At 43.8% G+C, this 21719-nt stretch overlaps 1 protein-coding gene and 1 long non-coding RNA gene across 7 annotated transcripts in view; one reads left to right on the plus strand and one right to left on the minus strand.

The window, feature by feature from the left end:
- The window catches only part of EXTL3 (exostosin like glycosyltransferase 3), a 79360-nt gene extending 62837 nt beyond the window's left edge, over window positions 1–16523 (minus strand). For 5 of the 6 annotated variants that reach the window (XR_009183511.2, XM_058288071.2, XM_058288073.2 and 2 more), the window contains exon 1: window positions 16396–16523. The gene's annotated coding sequence lies outside the window, so the exon portion shown is untranslated. The remainder of the gene's footprint in view (window positions 1–16395) is intronic. The other variant, XM_058288074.2, reaches the window with a different exon arrangement.
- Window positions 16524–16743: 220 nt separating this feature from the next.
- On the plus strand, window positions 16744–21000 carry LOC139437603 (uncharacterized). Its single transcript, XR_011647446.1, has 2 exons — window positions 16744–16843; window positions 17551–21000. It is a non-coding gene; the product is annotated as an uncharacterized lncRNA (long non-coding RNA).
- Window positions 21001–21719: the final 719 nt, after the last annotated feature.

Consider the following 21719-nt stretch of genomic DNA (forward strand, 5'->3'; position numbering starts at 1 on the left):
GCAGCCACCCAGAAATACCCAACAGAACCCAACAAAAGTCTGCGCTCTCTAGCCAAAGGAAAACTGTTAGAGGGACAATGTAACTACTCCTGCCAAACACCACAGGAAAAAAACAAAAACAAACAAACAAAAAACCACCTGTGGACATATCCCTTTCCATGTCAGCAGAGGCTTAATGGGGAGCCTTAACTTCAAGCCTCGCAAGGCTAGCAAGGAGCCCCAACATCCCTGTTGGGAGGTATCAGCAGAGGCCAAGAGCCAAGGTTCTCAGCCCCAGTGCATCCGTGAAGACCACATGGGGAGCTGTTCCTCCACCACCTCGCAGTAACAAAGCACCCCTTTGGCTCCCCGCTGGGGTGCTATCTGAGGAGGCCTAGGAGGGAGAAGGGGGGACTTTCACCATTGCCCAGCTATCAGAAGCCGCCCCCCCCCATGATGGCAGTGCAGATCTGAGGAGCTGGGACTCCAACCCTGCCCAGGAGAAAGAGCCCACCTTCAGCGTCTACAGAGGCTGCCTGGGGAAGCTGGACGTCTACCTCTACCTGGCAGCAGCAAGGCAGCATGCTGGCCAGAGCAGTGTCAGAAAAAGCCAGCTGAAACAAGAGTGTAAACAAGATCCGGAGTCTCATAACAAAAATTTCCATATTTGAACAGAAAATCACACTCATATCAAGAACCAAGAAAGGTATCAAACTGAGTGAAAAAAAGACAACGAACAGATGCTAATACCAAGATGGCAGAGATATTAAGAGTTATCTAACAAAGATTTTACAGTAACATGATAAAAATGTTTAATGAACAATAATGAACAGGTATGAAGCAAATGAAAAACAGGAAGCCTCAGCAAGGAAATAGAAAGTCTCAGCAAAGACAAAAAAGATATAAAGAACCAAATGGAAATTCTGGAAATGAAAAATAGATCTGAAAAAAAAAAAAAAAGTTCAGTGTATAGACTCAGCAGCAGAATGGAAGGACAAAGTAAAGACCTAGCAAAGACTCAGGAAGTGGATGTGGCTCAACTGAGAGAGCATCTGTCTGCCATATGGAGGGTCCAGGGTTTGATCCCCAGGGCCTACTGACCCATGTGGTGAGCTGCCCACGCACAGTGCTGCCGTGTGCAAGGAGTGCCGTGCCACGCAGGGGCACCCCCGCGTAGGAGTGCCCCATGCACACAGAGTGTGTCCCGTAAGGAGAGCCGCCCCACATGAAAAAAGCACAGCCCGCCCAGGAGTGGCGCCGCAAACACAGAGAGCTGACGCAGCAAGATGACGCAACAAAAAGAGACACAGTTTCCCAGTGCCACCAATAATGCAAGCAGACGCAGATGAACACACAGCGAATGGACACAGCGGACACAGGGGGGAAGGGGAGAGAAATAAATAAATCTTTAGAGAAAAAAAAGAATTAGCAAATATGGAATAGCAAAAATTACCCAATCCGAACAAAAAAACAGACTGAAAAAAGAGAATGAACAGAGCCTCAGGAACCTGTGAGACTATAACAAAAGAGCTAACATGGGCGTCGTCAGTGTCCTAGAAGCACAGGATAAAGAGGCAGGGTTGACAAAGTGCTTAAAAAATAGTGGCCGAAAACTTCCCAAATTTAGCAGGAAATTTACACCAAAAAGCTGAACAAATGCCAAAGAGGATAAATGCAAAGAAACTGATGGCAAGATATATCAAAATTAAACTTCTGGGGAAGTAGATGTGAGCTCTCACCTACCACATGAGTGGTCCTTGGTTCGGGTCCCAGAGCCTCCTAAAGACAGCAAGCTGGCGTGAAGGGGAGGCACAGTGAGCTGACACAACAAGATGATGCAACCAGAGACACGAGGGGGAAAAACATAATGAGAGACACAACAAAGCAGGGAACAGAGGTGGCTCAAGCGATTAGGCACCTCCCTCCCACATCAGGGATCCCGAGTTCAGTGCCCAGTGCCTCCTAAACAAACAAGGAAGATGAACAGACATAGCAAGTGCTAACAATAAGGGGGTGAGGAGAACAAATAAATATAAATCTTAAAAAAAAATTTTTTTAATTAAACTTCTGAAAACTAAATACAAAGAAAAACTCTTGAAAATAGCCGATGACATCTTACCTACAGGGGGAAAACAATTCAAATGACAACAGATTTAGGATCAAAAATCATGGCGGTGAGAAGTGGCAAAACAATTTTCAAGTGCTAAAAGAACAGAACTGTCAATACAAAATTCTATACTCAGCAAAACTATCTTTCAGGAAGGAAGGGGAAATCAAGACATTCTCAGATGAAGGAATGCTAAAGAGAATATGTCACCAGCAAAACTGCCCTAAAAGAATAGCTAAAGGAAGTTCTTGACATAAAAGGAAATTACCTTTAAAAGAACCTTGGAACAAGAAGGAAGAGCACAGTTAAAAATATGGGTAAATAGAACAGCCTGCACTTGTTCTCGAGTTTTTTTTATCTTTGACAGTGGAAGAAAAATTATAACACTGTCAAATGTAGCTCTATCTGTATGTAAATATTTAAGACAATTATATTCTAAATGGGGGGAGTAGAAAGGAAGTGAGGTTTCTACACTTCACTCAAACTGATAAAATGATGCCAGTAGACTGTGATGAATTTTATATATTTTATATATATATATATATATATTTAAAACAGCATGGTACTGTCTTTATTTTTTAAAGATTTACTTTATCACCCCCTCATTTTTTGTGTGCTCACTGTCTGCTCGTCTTTTCCTCAGGAAGTATTGGGAATGGATCGTGGGACCTCCCATGTGGGACAGAGGTGCTCCATCACTTGAGCTTACTCAGCTCCCTGCTTTGTTGCCTCTCTTATTGTCTTTCCTCTTTTGTGTTTCATGTTGCGTCATCTTGTTGTGTCAGCTCACTTCACCTGCCCATCACATCAGCTCATTGTCTTGCTCCTCTTCTCCAGGAGGCACTGGGAACCGAACCTAGGACTTCCAATGTGGTAGGCAGGAGCTCAATCACTTCAGCCACATCCACTTTCCTATATATATATACAAAGTAATAACCAGAGCAATCACTAAACAAGCTACACAAAGAGATACAGCCAAAAACACAAGAGATATAATAAAAATGAAATTCTTTTAAAAATGTTCAAATAACCCAGAGGAAGGCAGGGGAAATAAAGAGAAAAACAAAACAAGGAGAAAGCAAACAAACAAATAAATAAATAAGATAGCAGGCTTAAGTCCCAACATATTAATAATTACATTTAATATAAATGGTCCAAATATACCAATTAAAAGAAATCGGCACAGTGGATTTAAAAGCATACATTGTCTATAAGAAACTCACTTCAAATGTAATGATATAGGCAGACTGAAGGAAAAAAAAGATATGATGCAAACATTAATTAAAGGAAAGCAGAAGGGAAGCAGACTTGGCCCAGTGGTTAGGGCGTCCATCTACCACATGGGAGGTCCACAGTTCAAACCCCGGGCCTCCTTGACCTGTGTGGAGCTGGCCCATGTGCAGTGCTGATGTGCGCAAGGAGTGCCGTGCCACGCAGGGGTGTCCCCTGCGTAGAGGAGCCCCAAGCGCAAGGGGTGCACCCTTTGGGAGTGCAGCCTGCCTAAGAATGGTGCTGCCCACATGGAGAGCTGACACAACAAGATGATGCAACAAAAAGAGACACAGCTTCCCGTGCTGCTGACAACAACAGAAGCGGATAAAGAAGACGACGCAGCAAACAGACACAGAAAACAGACAACCGGGGTGGGGGGGGTGGGGAGAAGGAGAGATAAATAAATAAATCTTTAAAAATAGAAGGAAAGCAGAAGTGGCTAATTAATGTCAGATAAAATAGACTTCACAGCAAAGAAAATTACCAGGAACAGAAAGATACAATATATAAAGGTAAAAGGGACAACCCACCAGAAAGATTTAGCAATCCTCAATGTGAATGGACCAAACAACAAAGCTGCAAAATATGTGAAGCAAAAACCAATAGAACTGAAAGGAAAAATAGACAAATCTGTAATTACAGTTGGAGACTTCAACACCCCTCTCTCAACAATGGATATAGCAACTATACAGCAAGAATAAGAATTCAACACCATCAACCAAAAGCATGGAACTGACATTTAAAGAGCACACTCAACAGCAACAGAATCTACATTCTTCTCAAGTGCCCACAGAACATATACCAAGACAGACTTTGTTCTAAGTCATAAAACACATCTCAACAAATTTAAAATATTGAAACCAGAGTGTTTTCTCCAACCACTCCAAAAAATCTCCAAGTACTTGGAAACTATACACTTCTAAATAGTCCATGAGTCAAAGAGGAAGTCTCAGGGGAAATAAAAAAAAAAAAAAAACGAGAAACAAAAAAACACCGAACTGAATGGAAATGAAAATATAAGTTTGTGGGACACATCTAAAGTAGTGCTGAAAAGAAAATTTATGCATGAAATGCTTACAGTAGAAAAGAGGAAAAGTCTCAAAGCAACAACCTAAACCCCAATTTCTAGAACCTGGAAAAAGACCAAAATAAACCCAAAGTAAGAAGACAGACGGAAATAACAAAAAACAGAAATCAATGAAACCGAAAATATGAAAACAATAGAGAAAAAGTCAGCGAAACAAAGATTTATCACAAGTCTTCATAAACCTCTTGTAAAACTGACAGAAAAAAAGAAAAGATACAAATAACCAATATCAGGAATTAAACAGATATCACTACAGTCCCTACAGGCTTTAGAAAGCTAAGGGAAGGGAAGCTGATGTGGCTCAAGCAACTGGGCTCCCGTCTACCATATAGGGGTCCAGGGTTTGAGATCTAGGGCCTCCTGGTGAAGGCAAGCTGGCTCATGTGGTGAGCTGACCGCAGGGAGTGCTACTCTGTGCAGGAGCGCTGGCACAGCAAGATGACGCAACAAAAAGGGACACAGAGAAGAGATAATGAGAGACACAGCAGAACAGGGAGCTGAGGTGGTGGAAAAGAACAATCGCCTCTCTCCCACTCCAGAAAGTCCCAGGATCGGTTCCCGGAGCCACCCAATGAGAATACAAGCAGACACAGAAAAACGCACAGCAAAGAGACAGAGAGAGCAGACAATGGAGGGAGGAGGGAAATACATAAATAAATAAATCTTAAGAAAAAAAAAAAAGGCTAAGGGAAGACTATGAACAACTCTACCACACATAAATTTGACAGTTTAGAGGAATGGACCAATTTCTTGAAAAACACAAACTCTTAAAACTCACCCAATAAGAGAGAATTTCAATGGTCCTAATACCTGTTAAATAAATAAACTTTGAAAATTAAAAACTGACAAAAAAGAAATCTCCAGCTCCAGAGGGCTTCATTGGAATATTCTATTAAATATTTAAAGAAGAATAAACACCTATTCTACACAATCTCTTCCAAAAAACAGAAAAAGAAGTGACACTTTCCAGTTCATTTTATAAAGCTAGACTTGTCCTAATACCAAAATCAGACAAAAAGAGTACAAAAAAAAACCCAGAAAAATCTCTCATGAATATAGGTTAAAAAATACTTAACAATATGTTAGCAAATAGAATTCAGTAATATAGAAAAATAATTACATTATGAAATATTTAAGTAGGGAAGTGATTTTTAAATCAATTTTGATACATATTAATGAAGGATAAATCCGTCCAAAGTATACAATCAATGGTATTCAGTATAACTACGTATTTGTGCATTTATCACTTCAGTCAGTCTTAGAACACTTTCATTATTCCAATAAAACAAAATGCAAACAAAACTCATCATCTCTCAATATCTCTGTACATAGCTATTCTTTTTCTTTCTCTCTAGTATATCTGTATTAAATTTTGTAAAATAGTCTTACATATGCAACAGCACTCATATTCATGTTTTAAATGAGACTTTACTATCTTATACAGTCCCATGTTACAGTCCTTAGCTTTCCTTCTAGTAATATCCATGACCTTAGACTTTACCTTTCAACCACTGTCATGGGAAGTGATCTCTTAGTTAATATTCTTATCCAGAAACATAAAGATTCTATTTATGCAAATCTTTTATTTCTTCTATCAAAGTTTCACCATCCCTCCCCTCCCCCCTATCTCATACTAAGTGAACTGGTGAATATTTTAGATTTTGTAATAATCTACTCTCTTGGTTGGGAAGCGGACTTGGCTCAACTAATAGAGCATCCGCATACCATATGGAAGGTCCAGAGTTCGAACCCAGGGCCTCCTGACCTGTGTGGTGAGCTGGCCCATGTGCAGTGCTGCCAAGCAAGGAGTGCTGGGCCATGGAGGGGTGTTCCCCCCATAGGGGTACCCCATGTGCAAGGACTGCGCTCCATAATGAGAGCCACCCTGTGTGGAAAAAAAAAAGCGCAGCCTGCCCTGGAGGGTGCCACACACACGGAGAGCTGACACAGCAAGATGACACAACAAAGAGACACAGATTCCCGGTGCCGCTGGCAAATATACAAGCAGACACAGGAGAACACACAGTGAATGGACACAGAGAGCAGACAATTGGAGGGGGAAAGGGGAGAGAAATAAAATAAATAAATCTTTAATAATAACAATAATAACCCACTCTCTTGGTTCTCCATCCTGACTGCTCTCCGTTTCACCACTCCTTAATAGAGTTGCTCCCCTGGAGTTTGTCCACAGTCATCGTCATCTCTCTCTCCCTCTACATTTTCTTGGCAAGCCCTTAGCTTCATTTAGCCTGTCAAATTTACCTCTCCAATCTTGACCTCCTTCCTGATATCCCTTTTCCAATGATCAGCTATACCAACACCTATACCTTAATGTTACAATAGCAGCAGGGGCACATCTTCCACGAGTATAAGGAGACTCCAGTAGTAAGCATCTTCTCTAAGTAAACAGCAAATAAAAATTCAAAAATCTTTATAAAAAGTTAAAGATTTATCATTCAGATCATGGAGGATACCCTATTTTTTATTTATCAAAATTTTTTGCTATAAATGCAAAGTGGATTTCTCACCTGCTGGCCACTGGGTTCCTGGAAAACTGAAATGGTGAATAGTCCAAGAGGTCAGCTAAGAAGTCAGGGATTAGAGTTTCTAATTCAGAATTCTCTATTTCCTTGTATTCTCCATCTTCTCACCCCCTACTCCTCAATATGCCAAAACCCTCAATTACTTCCTTTTCGTTGTGGCTGCCTTCTTTTCTAACATTGCTTATCAAAAAGGCAAACTCTTAATTATCAGAAGGAAAGTTAGGTGTATTATATTAGGACCTTGCATTCAACAGTTCATTCACCTAACCACCATCCTCTGGCTGAAGTTTTCTTTTTAAGCTAAAACACTCCATGGGAGAGAGAAGGAAGATATAAGGAGGGAAGGAGTGAGTAGCTGCCTCCTTTTGGGCTGCTGTTTTGCATTACATCTGAAAGGGGGCAAGAAACAGAGGGGGAGCCTAGCCACTCTCCACACCTTCCCAAATGAAACCTTCAACTAACTTTCGTATCTTAAATAATGACAACTGCTATGCTTTGTTGAATGCATACTCTGCTCTAGGTTAAATATTTATACACCTCAAATGCTTAATCATCACACCAATTACCATTTTAACACATGAAAAAAATTAAAGCACGCAGGCTGAGCAACTTGTCCAAGATCACCCAAATTCAGTGGTGGGACCAGGAATTCCAACCAAAGGACCACGTTCTTCACGTCTTAAAAATTACGTTTAACTGCCAGAGCACAGTGCATGTGCACACATGCACACACTGCATAAATTTTTGAGTTATCTATTTTAAATTACTAATGCTCTACTGTATAATTAAAACACATGGTAAAAAAAATACACCTAATAGACAATAGAATGATTTTAATAATTTTATCAATTACAACAAAGGTAACCACTGTTAAAAAAAAAAAGTACAATTATTTTTTAAAAAGCACTATCAATAGAAACAAATGTTCCACACCAATGCAAGGTGTTGGTGGTGAGGTGGTGCATGGGAATCCTGTATTTTATGCACAATTGTTTGGTAAACTTACAACTTTTCTAATTAAAAACAAAACATGATACTCCAGAACATAAAGCCACACTATACTCACATTTAAAGTATCTGCTAAACAAAATGATCTTTCTGAAGCACAATTTGGTAGCCAGTAATAAAAGTCCTAAAACCGTGCCTTTCTTTGGCCCTGCAGTTCCATTTCCAGAAATTATTCTTAAGAATCATAAATGAGGTTAAAAGGATGTGTGTTAATCTCTGGAAATGAATAGAAAAGGTGAAAGCCCAACATAGTGTTTGTAACTAGCAGTACTATTCGGTGGGTATGAATGTGGTTTAAAAGGAAAATCTAAGGTCATGTATGTTACTAAAAAGAAGGTTAAAAAATGTAACATGGGACTGTATAGCATAGTAAAACCACATGTGAAATATGAATATGGGTAAAACTGTATATATAAGACTGTTTTTCTTTGAAGCTGAACATATGTATGTTAATACTAAAATAACAAAATGTTAATGATCAGACAAAAAAAATTATGCCAAGTGAAAGAAACCAGACACAAAGTACTACATATTGCATGATTCCATTTTATAAAATGCAAATACAAATCAATTTATAAAGATGAAATTAGATTAGTGGTTACGAAGGGATGGGGAAGAAATGCTAAGGGGTGTGGAGTTTTTATTTTTGGAATAATGAAACTTATAAAATTTTTTGTGGTGATGAATGCACAATATTGTGATTATACTAAAAGTCACTGATTATATACACTTCAGGTAGATCATATGGTATGTGAATATACCTCAATAAAACTGCTTAATAAAACAAAACAAAGAACCACGAATGTAGTGAGATTTAACGTAAAGAATGCTCATACCAGAACTTACAAAAGCATACAATTTAATAAATGACATCACTTCTCTGTACTACACTGGCCAGAGTACAGTGAAAGTACTCTTCACCTTGCTAGTAGGAAGGTGATCAAAAAAATAATTTGGCCATTTATAACAAAAGTCTATTTATTTTTTTAAAAGTTTATTTATTTATTTCTCTCCCCTTCTTCCTCCCCCCACCCCGGTTGTCTGTTCTCTGTGTCTATTTACTGCGTCTTCTTCGTCCGCTTCTGTTGTTGTCAGTGGCACGGGAATCTGTGTTTCTTTTTGCTTGCATCATCCTGTTGTGTCAGCTCTCCGTGTGGGCAGCACCATTCCTGGGCAGGCTGCACTTTCTTTCGTGCTAGGCGGCTCTCCTTATGGGGCACACACCTTGCGTGTGGGGCTCCCCTACGCGGGGACACCCCTGCGTGGCAGGGCACTCCTTGCGCACATCAGCACTGCGCATGGGCCAGCTCCACGTGTCAAGGAGGCCCGGGGTTTGAACCGCGGACCTCCCATGTGGTAGGCGGATACCCTAACACTGGGCCAGGTCCGCCACCCAAAAAATCTTTAAAATATTCCTATTTTTTCACTCAACAATTTCACTTTCTAGGAATGTATGAATGTATTCTATGTGAACAAAGATTTACATATAAAGATGCAATCGCCAAAGAATTCTTTATAATAACAGGAAAAAAAGCTACAAATTAAATGTCTAACAAGGAGTAATATCATAATAATATTGCTAATATCATAAATCCATGTCATCAATATGACAATCATACTGTCAGTAAACTTTTCAATTATTTAAAATACAGAGTGGAAGCGGACTTGGCCCAGTGGTTAGGGCATCCGTCTACCACACGGGAGGTCCACGGTTCAAACCCCGGGCCTCCTTGACCCATGTGGAGCTGGCCCACGCACAGTGCTGACACGCGCAATGAGTGCCCTGCCACACAGAGGTGTCCCCGCACAGGGGAGCCCCATGAGCAAGGAGTGCATAACCCAGCGCAAAACAAAGTGCAGCCTGCCCAGGAATGGCGCCACACATATGGAGAGCTGACACAACAAGATGACGCAACAAAAAGAAACACAGATTCCCGTGCCACTGACAACAAAAGCAGACAAAGAACACGCAGCAAATAGCCACAGAGAACAGACAACTGGGGCAGGGGGAAGAAGGGGAGAGAAATAAATAAATAAATAAATCTTTTAAAAAATAAAATACAATAGGAAAATGTTCACAATGTTAAATGGAAAAACACAGGTTTAAAACCATATATTCAGGGCAGCAGATGTGGCTCAGGTGACAGAGAACCCGCCTACCACACGAGAGGCCTGTGGTTTGGTTCCTGGCGCTTCCTGATAAAGAGAACCAGCTGACATGATGGGCAGGCACAGCAAGCTGACACAACAAGATGATACAACAAGAGACATAAGAAAGAAAGACATAATGAGAGACACAACAAAGAAGGGAACAGAAGTGGCTCAAGCGATTAGGCATCTCCCTCCGACATCGGAGGTCCCGGGTCCAGTTCCTGGTGCCTCTGAAAGACACAGCATATACCAACTACAAACAACAAGGGGGTGGAAAGAAATAAATGAATAAAATCTTCAAAAAAACCCATGTATTCAATATGATGCAAATGTTAAAAACTTTTAATTTTTTTATATTTCTAATAGAAAAAAATGGAATAAAAAACAGCAACGGAGGCACTTCTAGCTTGTGGACTTATGAGTAATTTTGTATTCTTTAACTTTTCTCTTTCTTCATGCCTCCTAAAAATGAGTGCATTATTTTTATAAATCAGGGGAACCTGTGGAGAAAAGAAACAAGTTTTTCCATAAGGTCTTCAAATGGATTTTACTAAAGTGTCTTCCCAGAAGAGTCCAGCATTAAGTGTCCTGAGTATGAACCAGTTTCTCTAAGGTTTCCATTTCTCAAGAAAACATTTTTATTTTGTGCTGGCTATGGAGCTTTACGATTGATATCACCAGTCCCCCAGGTCTCCCTAAACGAAACAGTGCAACTGAAGCTGAAGTTTGCTGAAGCCATGCATAAATCAGCAGTACTGACTCAGGCATCCCACCTCAACCTGCACTGGGTGAGTTCGACCTGAGCCTCAAGTTTTCCTTCCCTTTATCATTACCAATCTTTCTGATTCATCAGGCCGCCTAACTTCACGATTCCTTGACCTTTACACATAAACTCCTTGTCCTTTTTTTAACTCACAAATTAAAGGATTACACTAGATGACCTCAAAGATTCTTTAAAAAGATTCTAGGACTCCACTGACTTAAAATAGTCTTGCACACAGAAAGCACATTCGTATTTGTTTTATTAGTGGCTGGGGCTGGGGATTTCAACAACATACCCCCTCAAGATAGCAAAGCTCTCCTCTAGTTCATCTCTAAGATTTCAAGCCAGTCGCTTTCCTTTAAGGCACCCCTCAAGTTTCCATTAGGTTCATTAACAATGGCTTGGGTCTTCATCAACAATTTTCTCCACTGTAAGCCACAGTGCTTTTATATTTCATAGCTCTACTTCAGAAATAAGGAAAAGGAAGTCATGCTGGGAGGAGTAAATTAACATTGGGTAAAAACACAGCATCCCAAAAGATTGTATCAGTCTGGAATAACATATTTCTAAGCAGATGAAATTTAAAAGAGATAAAGGCAAAAGTTCAGCACTAAGCTCCAATGATTTAGTTTAACACACAACACAGTTGTGATTTCAGCTAATTTCAGTGAGTCAAGGGTGTATGATTACTTAGGAAAAACTACCACCCTCTCTTCTTGTTGCTGTTGTTTTAACACAGCACAGTGTTGAAAACAAGAGGGAAGGTTACCCCCCTCCACCGTGCCAGTCAATGCTGTACAGTGTATTCCGTGGTGAGGACCAACCACACTGTAAGGGGGACGGTAACAGGTAAATAGAGTGAAGACACTAAGAAGTTGGTGAGGGAATTTGAAACTATCAAATAAGAAACATCTGAAGGAACTGGGAATATTTAGGCAGCAGAGAAGAAGATTATGAAAAGGATGGCAGTCTCAATGTCTTCAGAGGCCCGAAGGTGAAGGAAATGCATGAAACTGGCAGGCAGGGGCTTGAGCAAAACGGAGAGTATATTTAGCATCTATAGCAGTTTGATACGGACATGAATTCCAAAAATAGATACTGGATTATGTTTGTAATCTGGTCTGTCACGTGGGCATGATTAAATTACGATTAGGGCTTTGACTGGGTCACATCATGAGGGCATTGAGCCCCCACTGCTTGGTGGGTGGGGACTCACAGATAAAAGGCAGGGCAAAGGACAGAGTTGAGGGTTTTTGAAGTTGGAGTTTTGATGCTGGAGTTTGATGCTGAAGCCTTAAGCTGGAGCCCTGGGAAGTAAGCTCACAGAGGAAAGAGAAGCAAGTCCCAGGAAGAGAGGTACCCTGAGCCCAGGAAGAAGCAAGCCCTGGGAAGAGAGGCACCCTGAACGCAGAGAGAAGAAACACCCCGGAAGGGAGGAACCCAGGAAGCCTGAACCCTCGCAGACGTCAGCAGCCATCTTGCTCCAACAAGTGGAAATAGACTTTGGTGAGGGAAATAACTTATGCTTTATGGCCTGGTATCTGTAACTTATGCTTTATGGCCTGGTATCTGTAACTTATGCTTTATGGCCTGGTATGGCTCCTACCCCAAATAAATCCCCTTTATAAAAACCTACCAGTTTCTGGTATTTTGCTTCAGCACCCCTCTGGCTGACTAATAAAGCATCTAAAGAAGCATAGCTCAAAAATGTGAGCTCTGTGTCACCAAATTCTTGAATTTTTTTTTTTCTCCAAAGAAGGCAGAAATAAAGATTTTGGTTAGGGCATCCGTCTACCACATGGGAGGTCCATGGTTCAAACCCGAGGCCTCCTTGACCCGTGTGGAGCTGGCCCATGCGCAGTGCTGATGCGTGCAAGGAATGCCCTGCCATGCAGGGGTGTCCCCGTGTAGGGGAGCCCCACATGCAAGGAGTATGCCCCATAAGGAGAGCCACCCAGCAGGAAAGAAAGTGCAGCTTGCCTAAGAATGGCGCCGCCCACATGGAGAGGTGACACATGACGACGTAACAAAAAGAAACACAGATTCCCATGCCGCTGACAACAACAGAAGTGGACAAAAAAGACACAGCAAATACACAGAGAGAACAGACAACCAGGGTCGGGGGGGGGGGGGGGAGAGAAAGAAATAAATCAACCTTAAAAAAAAATAAAGATTTTAGGTAAAACGTCCCATTTCTAAAAGGTGGCTACCAAGCTAAGTTCTCATGTAAGTTGGGCAGATCAAATAATAAGTATGCAGGCTATATTTGATCCAGGCACCCAGCGTGACTTGGGGAAACAGGAGGATAGTTGTCAAACATCTGAAGAACCCACAAAGGAAACAGGAATAAGGGTGACCATCAGGGTAGACAAACTGCAGCTCAGTTTAAGGAAAAGTACTAAAAAACAGACTACAGTTTGGAAAGGGATGCCCAGGCAAGTTTATTCTCAATGCACATATTCAAATGGGGACAGGCAGTAAAGATGATTGACCAGTTCAAGAATTCTGCCACTTACTACCTATGTGACCTTGGTCAAATAACTTACCCAAGCCTCAGTTTCCCTTCCCGCCTCTCATCCCCTCCAAGAGGGGACATTCTAACATTCAGCCTCCTAGCTCTCTACTTAATGTAAAGATCAGAATCCATGTGAGAAGAAAATTATGAAAGTAGTATGATGGCAAAGAATTACAGTAAGTTATGAAAACTTTAATTTACTATCATAATGTATTCATGTCTTACCTCCCTTGTTATACATGTTAAGGGTATATTCAAAATCTATATTCATTTTCTATTCTCCTGTGGAAGGAATGTTAAAAAGGAAATTGGGCGGCGGACTTGGCCCAGTGGTTAGGGCATCCACCTACCACATGGGAGGTCTGTGGTTCAAACCCCGGGCTTCCTTGACCCGTGTGGAGCTGGCCCATGTGCAGTGCTGATGCGCACAAGGAGTGCCGTGCCACGCAGGGGTGTCCCCCGTGTAGGGGAGCCCCACGTGCAAGGAGTGCACCCCGTAAGGAGAGCCGCCCAGCAGGAAAGAAAGTGCAGCCTGCCTAAGAAAGGCACCGCCCACATGGAGAGTTGACACAAGATGATGCAACAAAAAAAGACACAGATTCCTATGCCGCTGATGACAACAGAATCGGACAAAGACAGAGCAAATAGACACAGAGGACAACGGGGGGGGGGGGGGGGGGGGGGCGGAGAGAAGTAAATAAATAAACCTTAAAAAAAAAAGTCTTAAAACATGTTTTGTTTTGTTTTTTTTTAAAAAGGAAATTGAAGAAGAGGATTAAGATGCCAACGTAAGAGAAAACAGCCAAAAAAGCAAACATCAGGATGTTAATCATCAACATCACTGACCAGTCTAAAAAGCACTGGGCATTGGGCACAGTCAAGAGAAGGAATAAACAAAAGTAACGGCATTTGTACGTGGGCAGTACTCTATGGAAGGCCTGGACAGACTACACTCAGCAGCCTGCTTTTGTAAATAGTCTCAATGGAACACAGCCTTGCTCAATCGTTTACATGTTGTCTATGGCAGCTTTCACTCTACAGAGGCAGAGCTGAGTAACTGCAAAGCCTAAAAATACTATCTTGGCACTTTATAGAAAAGTTTGCTGATCCCTACCATCAGGTTACAAACCACAGAGCAGAGGTTCTTAACCAGGGGTCCGTGAGCTTGAATTGAAATGTAAAAAAACATTATTCTTGTGGGGACATATTGGTGTGGGCGTGATACTGTTCTTAAACAATACACAGAATAGTGTGGGCTTAGTAAGGGGTGTGTGGAAGAACAAAGGTTAAGAAGCCCTGGCCTAGAGGTTGGCTGAATGGTAAGATTTTAATGGGCCATTTGGGGGCAAGTGAGCAATACCCTACATGTGCATTATGGCCTAAGTGCAGGACAGGAAGTAAATGAAGTTTCCATAGTCCTTTTATATTGTCAAGGTTACGAATGCTTTAAATTCTGCTTCTCCTAGTAACATCACCGAAGATACGTGAAAGGTGAAAGTGTGGAAGGCACGTGGGTCCATTTCAGGTAGGAAAAGAGCAATGCTTACAGTAAGTGTAGCTACCTCAGTCCCTCCTGAGTTCTGTAACCTCATCTACCTTCATTTTCATTGGTCCTACAAGAAAAATCCTTTTTTCTCTCTTATTTAGTTTAGCATCCCTATCATTACAGTTTTACAAAAGAAAGAGTTACCAAAAATTAACAGGTAACAAAACAAAAATGGAAATGTTAGGCATTTTCTGAGCTAAACCTAATACCCAGCAAAAATTAGTTGGCAGTTTTAGGACTTGAGGAAAGTCCCTGCTTCACAGGCCTTTCCTCACTCTCAAGTAATTGCTAAGGAAAAGCCACTTACACCTGCGAGAGGAGGATCAGGTGGAATCCTCTTCCTTTTCCTCCTAACACCTCCCCTGGTTCAGGCAGGGACCCCCCGCACAGGCTGCACCGCCTCACCGCCAGCTGCGCCGCACTGGCTCTTCACTCCACAGTTACGCGGGGCCCTGGATAAGGTCTTATTAACACGGCAAATGAAAGTTTAAGAAAATGACCTTTCTTTCATCATAAAATAAATCACCCTGCTAAGTAAGGTGCTGAGAGCGCCTAGCTTTCCTCAACGCCCCCACTTCACTACCCCAGGTGCTTGGGATACCATTATAGTAAATGTTCCAGGTGCAAGAGTACCCAGCAAAAAATGGAAAATTGCATGACTGCAACACACTACGATAAAACGCAGAACAAAAGGAAATACGGGGATCTCCGTCTTCAAAAGTGAAACAGCAAATTGGAGGAAGAAGAGGATAAGCTTGGAAAAGAAATGCTGAAGATGCCGCTCAGTGACTCACGTACGTGGGGAGGAAACAGACATGTGCTATTTATTCCGCGTTTCCCCCGAGTGGAACCAACCCGGCTTCACGAAGCCCTCAGAATTTTTTACAGAGAAAGAAAAAGAGACCACGTTGGGGGTGAGCGGAAATCCACCAAATCCGAATTTCTCAAGCCACAGAGACCTTCTGTATTGGCTCCTGCGGGAAAGAAAGAAAGACGCCCGCAGCCCGCCCGCCTCCGAGGCCCGCCGGGTCCGGGTGCGCGGCCTCGCCCCGGGCCGGGACAGCGGCGCCTGGACCCCAGGCCGAACCGGGGCTCGAGGCGCGGGGGCCGGCCTCCAGCGCTCCGGGCCCGGGAGCCGGGGCGCGGGGCCGCCGAGATGCTGCGCTCAGGCGGCCGCACCGACAGGGCCGAGGCGCGGGGGCTGGGGCTGCACAGGGACGGGGTGCGGGCGCCCGAACCGCCTCAGCCGAGGCCACGGGGACCTCCGGCCCCGGTCGCCGGCGGCCCCGCCCCGCGGTGCTCCCCCAGCCCGGCCGGGGAAGGCCCCCCGCGCCGGCGGCGGCCTCCGGCCTCCTCCAGCCGCCCTCCGGCCTCCCTCCCCGCCCGCCCGGCACCCACGCCCCGGCCGAGCCCCTGGACCATACCCCGGCCCCCCGGGCCGCCGCCCCGGCTCCTCAGGTCCCTGCCGCCGCCGCGGTCCCGCGGGGTCCAATCCAGGCCGAGCAGCTGCCGCCCGCGCGGTGCCGGGACCGCCGAAGCCGCCGCCGGCCAGGCCGCGCCGGGCCTCGGGCGCCCCCTGCCGGCAAGCGGCCATTTCCGACCGGCGACTGCGGAACTTGCCGAAGCGCGCCGGGCCGGAAAGGGCCGAACCCGCCTTCGCCGGCTCGGGAGGCGGTGGGGCAGGGGAAGACGCGGGCCGGCGTTCGCGACTTTCCGGAAAGGGCCCGAAGGGTCGCCGGGCCTCGGGCCGCCGCGGGGGCTGCCGGGGCGAGCGCGGCCTTGTGGGAAGCGGCGGCTGCGGGGTCGCGCGCGTGAGTGGGAGCGGGCAGGGCCTTCCAGGCCCTGGACGCCCTCGTCCTTCCAGAGTACTCGGTGCGTGCGGGGTCGAGCCCGGGAGTTCGGGAACTGGGTCAAAGCCGCTGCGGTGTCAGCAAGGTGGCCCTGAAACTGAGGCCAGCGCCCTCGCCTATAGAAATAAGCCTGTCCCGTAGTGAAAGGCTTTCTCGACGAGGCGAGCCGTCTCCGGCGATGCTTTAAACGCTTCGGATATTTAACCACAAAGAAAGGGCGGCTGAGGTTGATGCTAATGAAAAGTTCCGGGGGTGAGCAGATGTGGCGCCGTGGTTGAGCGTCGGCTTCGCACAGAAAAAGTCCTGGTTCAGTCCTCAGCCGGGTACCTAAAATATATATATATATAAACCGGGGGCTCTGCGAAAACAGCCGGTTAATCCGAGTCGTGGGGACTGATCTACCAGAGCTAACGGGAAAAATAGAACACAGTTAAATATTTAAGAGCCAAGCCCTGTGAACGAAAATTGCACGTGCTCTACACTCTAAGAAATAGTGATTGTTTAGTTCCACATTTGCAAAATCAGGTCAAGACTTTGGATATGTGACGGCAGGAGAGAGGGAAGGAGCTCCGCCAATTCTGACTGAGACCCCTGGTCACTGTTGTTGACTCAGGTGTTTAAACGTCTTTGACTGCAGTGCTGAGGTCAAGTTTGAAGGTCGGTAGGGGGGTAGATTAGATAGGTTACATAGATAGATAATTTTTTAATTTCTCCTTTTAATCCCCGAAGGTCAGGACTTCTGCTTCTACCCAACCAGGCCTGCAGAAGCTGGGCTAAGGCCACTGGCGCGCTTCTGTCGCTGTGCTCGGGTGGTCTGTTCTTTCAGTCATACTGCACCTCTGGAGACTAGACTCCTCAGCCACTATCCCAGTCACGTTCCTGCTCAAGCCCAAGCCCCTCCTCCAGCTAGGAGGCGGAGAAAGCACTGAAGATTGATGAGCTTCCCACAAGGGACAGTGTAGGCGTAAGGATTCAGTTTGCAAAACTAAAAAAACATAGCAACAACCTGTTTTCCAGAGCACATTCTTCACCTCGCCATACCCAAATCAGCTCCTCCTCTTTTTGTTCTCCTTTTTCTTCCCTCTTTCCTGACCTTTTCTGACTCTCCTTTTTATTTTACTTTCTCCTCTCACCTCACTCTTTCCTTCTCCTTTCATTAGCATAAACAAAGTCTTACCACCATCAAAAATGTATAAAAACAACCCCTTATGGGAATCCTGTATTTTATGCATGATTATTCTGTAAACCCAGAATTTCTCTAATGAGTGGGGAAAAAACTTTGACCAATTTTGTTGGAAAATCAAAGAAGAGGAAGTAAATTTTTAAAATCAGAAACATTCCAGGAAATGAAACAAGCGAAACCAAGTTTCATGAATAGCCTAAAACTGTCATTTTTTTACCCTTCATCTACTTGGCTCTCCTCCAGGGGTCTGTGGCAGCAGACAGATTCTAGCAGTGTGGGAGGAGACAGGAGAAGACACTGTAAGAATTACCAGGTGTTAGCTCATCTTCATACTGGCATGAGTCGACCTGCAGATACATGCTACCTACAGGATTCGGCCTAAGTGTATTCTTATGCATCTGAGTAACTTCACATATTCCAGTCCCTAAAGCCCATAATTTGATTTTTTTTTTTTTTTTTTTTTTTTGAGAGGTACTAGGCGTTGAACCCAGGTCCTCGTGCATGGGAAGCAGGCACTTGGCCATTGAGCTACATCTGCTCCCCTTTTGATTTGATTTTAATAATAGCCGATCTTTAGGAAGGAATGGGATACTCAACCAAAGACGGGCGCACCTTTTACTCCATGGTGCCCTGACTGCTGCTGACCTCCCTCTCTTCTGGAGCTTGTGCGCCTGTACTCTCCTGCTTCTCCTTCCTCTCAACCGGTTCTATCTCAGGATCCTTTTGTGGATCCTGTTCCTTTTCCTAACTCCTAACAGATGTTCTCTCCTTAGGCTACTTTCTTTGTCTTCTCCACTCTTTCCTGACTAATGCAATCAGATGCTTTGCATCATTTCCAGCTCCAAGCTGATCACATGCTGCAGAGCTCCATTAATTTCATTCCAGACATCATTACATCATAATCCTCATCCTAGTTTGTGTACTTTATGAATACCTAATTGCCAGGCAATAGGCTAAACCCTTTGTGTATAAGTCTCATTTTAATCCTTACAGGGAGGTTTCAGGATAAAGATGAGGAAAGCTAAATAGATAAGGTGCCCAAGATCACAGAGTAGGGTGCAAAAAAACACATGGAGTTCTAAATCTTTGTAACTCCAAAGTCAATATTCTTTTTTTTTTAAGATTTATTTTTATTTATCCCCTCACCCCATTCCTCCTGTTGTCTGCTCTCGGTGTCCATTTGCTGTGTGTTCTCCTGTGTCTGCTTGTATTCTCATTAGGCAGCTCCAGGAACCAATCCTAGGACCTTCCAGAATGGGGGAGAGGCGATTACCCTCTTGCGCCGCCTCAACTCCCTGTTCTGCTACATTTTCTTATTTCCTATCCTCTGTGTCTCTTGTTGCATCATCTTGCTGCTCCAGCTCTCAGTGCTGGCTGGCACTCCTGCACGGGGCAGCATTCCAGCATGTGTCAGCACTCTGGGTGGGCCAGCTCGCCCACTAGAAGGCCCTGAGCATCAAACCCTGGACCTCCTATATGGTAGATGGAAGCCCAGTTGGTTGAGCCACATCCATTTCCCCAAAGTCAATATTCTTGATCAGTATACTGGTTGTCTCACCAGGACCTGAAACTTAATTTATCCCATTCTGAACACATCTTTATCCCTGCTCTCTACTCTCCTCCAGTGTCATTATTTATAATGTCAACCATTATCCTTCATAACACAAACTCAAAACTTAGCATTATCTTTGACTTTTTATCCCACATTCCCCAACTTTCATGACTTAAAGCCTTTACTTGTAGGATTTCTACCATCCCTCCTCTGCAATCCCACACATACTTCCCTGGTTCAAGTCCTCATCACTCCTCTCCTGGACTGTTGCCTAATACCCCCATTTTTGGCTTAGAAAATTCTCTTTACAGCAACTCTCCTCACAGAAAGAGAGCCAAGGTAACAAGCACACAACAAATCTAGTCTTCATTGACCTCTTCCATATTCTGATGTTTTACAACACTCTACTTTGGATTTTGGGACTTAACCAAAACTAGCTTTGCATATTTAATAGCCATGTTTGTAAATCTTTATTTGCTCTAAGGAATCAGGGCTGACCCACCAAATCTTGGGAAAGGCAGGAAAAAGTGTGGCTTTGGTGCCCGAAAGCAGGGGTCTGTTGGCCTTCTCTCCAGAGCACAACCAGGGGCCCAACACTGACAGTCCTTTGGTTCTGAATTTTAAATTCCCAGAAGAGACACCACTGGCCCCACTTGGCGTGTCTAGCCCTCCATCAACCATCTTTGACTCAGCACCAAACAACTTGGTCTAAGCATGGATACTGGTGGCCTCTCCTGTATGTAGGTCCTATTCCAGAAAAGAAGGAGGCACCTGTACTCATTCATTCATTCACTCAATGGTTGAGCACTCATAAAAATATATGCGAGGTTCTTTCATGTATGCAAAATGTTTAATACATGGCCCTACCCTCACAACCTGAAAGTCACCAGAAAAAAAAGCATAGGGACATTTACTCATAAGAGACCATCAGTTCAATTAAATGTGATGATAGATAATTCACCATGGCCTGTATAAGCCTCTGGTGGTAAAAATAATAAAGTATACATGTTCAACAAAAGTCACAACAGCACCATTAGGATAGACAAAAACTGAAAACTGCTACCTATCAGTGGTAGACTACATAAATTAAGCATGGTGCATTCACACAATGAGCAATGAGAATGCTCTATAAATGTGTACAAAATACTGATAAGCAAAAGAAACCAGACAAACAAAAATATCTATAGCGTTTGATTCCATTTATATTGAGTATAAAATCAGACAAAGCTGATCGGCCCATAAGTAGTAGTAACTAGAAGGAAACAAAAAAGACATTGGTAATGAGCTATTTCTTGAGCTGGACGCTGGTAACACAGGTGTATTTGTTTTGTCAAAACTCATCAACCTGTACTCTTACCAGTTGTGCCTTTTCTATATGTATATTATACATCAGTAAAAAGCTTTTTGAAAAGAAGTCATCAGTGGTGAAAGTGAGAGCCTTTAATCTCCCTCAGACATCTTCACCATGATTATGCCAGAGTTGCCAATTACTGCCACCACCACCCTCCCCCACTCCACCAGCTCCTTCGAGAGCTGAGGCCATCATCAGCCTTTGGAAAGCACTACCGTACTTACCACCTGTTGGGGACGGACTCCTGTACCCGCAAAAGACAAGTTCAAGTCCTAATCTGTGTTCCTGTGGGTATCAACGCATGCTAAACAGAACCTTTGAAGGTGTTATTATCAATTAAGATGTGGAATCATTTGCCAACAGGATCTTCAAGGAACCTATTTAGATGAGACCAAATTGAATCAGGGTGTGCCTTAATCCATAAGAGTGAGTCCTTCTAAGGAAAGGAAACTGGACACAGACATCAACAGAGACCAGAAGTCAGAAGCAACCAGAAGTAGAAGGCAGAGAGGCTGGTTGTCACGTGGTGGAGGATGCCTTCAGCAGGACGCTACAACACTCCAGAAGTACCTTGATTTTGGTCTTGGAGCCTCCAAAACCTCTGACAATTCCTGTTAAGGCAACCCGTGGTGTGATGTTTCTCATGGCAGACTGGCAAACTAAGGCACAGCATGGCCTCGTTCCTGCTGGTCCATTTGATTAGACTTCCTCTAGACTGGAAAATTAGGCAAGACTCTGAATTCAAATCAGTGATGGAGAATGCTTGATCTAAAAAGTTACGTAAGCTTGGTAAGGGGGGAATTTTTCTGGGC

Source organism: Dasypus novemcinctus, chromosome 25 (genome assembly GCF_030445035.2).
Source record: "Dasypus novemcinctus isolate mDasNov1 chromosome 25, mDasNov1.1.hap2, whole genome shotgun sequence".
Classification (NCBI taxonomy): domain Eukaryota; kingdom Metazoa; phylum Chordata; class Mammalia; order Cingulata; family Dasypodidae; genus Dasypus; species Dasypus novemcinctus.